Source organism: Mus musculus, chromosome 2, assembly GCF_000001635.26.
Source record: "Mus musculus strain C57BL/6J chromosome 2, GRCm38.p6 C57BL/6J".
Classification (NCBI taxonomy): Eukaryota; Metazoa; Chordata; class Mammalia; order Rodentia; family Muridae; genus Mus; species Mus musculus.
In genome coordinates this window covers 147,559,594-147,562,189 of record NC_000068.7, presented here as the reverse complement: position 1 = coordinate 147,562,189, position 2,596 = coordinate 147,559,594, and the positions used below count along the sequence as shown (strand labels likewise).

At 45.8% G+C, this 2,596-nt stretch overlaps 1 annotated feature.

The window, feature by feature from the left end:
- Nucleotides 347–2,035: an enhancer, noted in NCBI's record as "Xe1". NCBI's record gives the evidence for it as "EXISTENCE:transgenic organism evidence [ECO:0001131][PMID:19633672]".

Here is a 2,596-nt window from a genome sequence, read left to right as displayed (position 1 = left end):
GAAGCCGTGTCCAAGCATCAACCTCTGGGTGCTCCAAAGCAGTGCCCAAAAGATGGTGACAATGGTGAGCAAAAACTAGAAGGAAATTAGTTCTGTTGTCATTCAAAGGATCTTCTTCTCCATGACAGGTACTGTCGAGTTACAAAACAAGCAAATCACAAAACAGAAACAAACAACAGCAGGATCGAGCAGCAAGGTAGGACCCAGGAACGGCTAGGAAGCCAGGAAGCCAGCAAGGCAATAGAGACCTGTGTTGGATTCCCACTGAAGTGCACTCTCCAGCACTCAGCAATGGCTCTGAGGAATCTCTCCCTCTGATGAGTGCCCTGCAGATTTCGTGCTGGGGCACCCACATTCTAGGCGTTTCTGTCTGTGAAGAAGTAGGTGGAGGTGAAGGGTAAATGTGACATTTGCACTGTGTGAACATAAAAAAAAGAAAGAAAGAGAGAGAGAGAGAAGAGAAGAGAAGAGAAGAGAAGAGAAGAGAAGAGAAGAGAAGAGAAGAGAAGAGAAGAGAAGAGAAGAGAAGAGAAGAGAAGAGAAGAGAAGAGAAGAGAAGAGAAGAGAAGAGAAGAGCTTTGAGAAATGAATTCGAGAGACAACTACTTTGGCCCCATTCCACAGCTGAGCTTGCAACGGGAGCTAAACTGTAACATCTTTTAAAGTGTCCTCATGGGACCCATATGCACTGCCTGCTAAAACTGTTAACGGACCCAATTAGGTTTTAATTTATCTTAGTTTCCTCAGGCCTGCCATTAAAAGTCACACCACCGAGCTGGCAAGCCTAGCATTACCAGTCTCAGAGTTTTGTCAGGTGCTTTCTCAGTGAGTGGAGCTACACACGAGCTGTAGAAACCAGACCTTCATCCAAACTAAGAAATGTCTAAATGGGTCAGGACCATTTACCCCAGACATCTGTTTGACGCATAACCTGAGGATATTTAAACGTCTCTTAACAAAACAAATAAAGGTTTCCACATTCCCAAGGACAGAAACCATTTAATCTACTTACACAGCCCTTTCAAGAATGTAATATTTTGGCAGGGCATGCATGTCAGTAAAGCAACAAGCCTTGAGATTTATAGAGGTTAATTTATGATTGAGGCTGTTAGGACAAATTCCAGGTAGTCGTGCTCATGCCTGGCCACAGGTCCGTCCTGCACGTTGGTACTGGCGCAGTTTAGTGCAGCGGCAGGCTTTGTGAGAACACCAATTGCTCAGCACAAGCGCCCGCTGATCCATTTATTACAGAGGAATCAACACCTCCTGCGAGGTCACTCGCCTCCCTTTGGGTGCTGTGCGGCAGGTGATGAAATCGTGTATTTATCTACAACTTATTAGATTCATTGGATGGACTAGGGATCAATTTTAGCTTAACCAACTGTGTGAGTTGCCGGGTAGGAAGTTTCTTGGTACAGGGCCTGTGGCATGTTTCAAAACAGCAGTTAAAATAATTATCTTAATATGGGGCCACTGGGCCATTCTCAAACACATGTTGGACGGTGCTTAGAACTAAAAATACCAAACACATGGAAAAGTCGTTGCGCTCCAGAGGCTCTGTGGCTTCTTTATGAATTAGGAAGGCACGGTAAATGTGTGGGATCACTCAGGACACCGGTGGGCCTTTCCTGCCATCAGTGAACTTGCGACCTTACTTCCTAGGAGGGCTGTTAAAGTGAAGTCAGAGGGCACAGGAGCTATTTGCAACTACCTTTACACGTGTGTGGTCTGAACAACTAACAGATTCCCCCCCGCCCCCCCCCCGAAAGATGGGCAATGGGAGTGGAGCTGAAGAAGCAGCTGGTGAATTCAACATTTAGCTCAAAATACACGAAACCTACAACAAAAACCAGAGCTGCCCTCTGGCTCTGGCAGGGAGAGGGTCTCCTGCTTTGAAAAACCTGCATTTTTTTTTCCATCGAGCAGACCATCAGCACCAGAAGACCCAAGAGGCTTTTGAAACCCAGCCTGCTGCCATGATAAAGAAAGGGTGCCTCTGCTGCCCACTGGGGACCAAAGGAGTCCTGGGTTTGCTACTGTGAGGAGAAAGTGCAGAACAGTGACCCAAGCAGCGATCCCCATAGTTAACTCCCACAATGCAAAGTGTCAACTGGATTAGAATGATTGACCCCCAAGTCCTTCACCCAAAAGAGAAAAAAAAATGACCGATTTGTCTGGGCCTAGTATTACAGACCTGAAATTCCAGCCACTTGGGAGTCTAAGGCAGGAAAACAAAAGCTGAAGGCCAGCCTGAGCAACTAAGTTAGACCCTCTCTCAAACTAAAATGTTCAAAGAGGATTAAGATGGCTCCGAGGTCCACCGCTGGTCTGAAATGCATAAGACCTGAGTTCAACCCCAAGGCCACAAATAAAAAATAAAATAATAAGAATAAAAACTAGATCCCTTAGACTTGAATCCCACCAACCCTCGACTCCACCACTTAAGTTCCATAATATTAACTGAGTTTCTGAAAAATGAAATGTACAAAAACGATGAGTTTAAGGTCAATGTCTGGGCATGAAGAAGACAGGTGCTGAAGAAGGGAACCGAAGGTGACAGGGAGTGGTAGAGAAGACTGTCCTTGTGTCTGCTGAA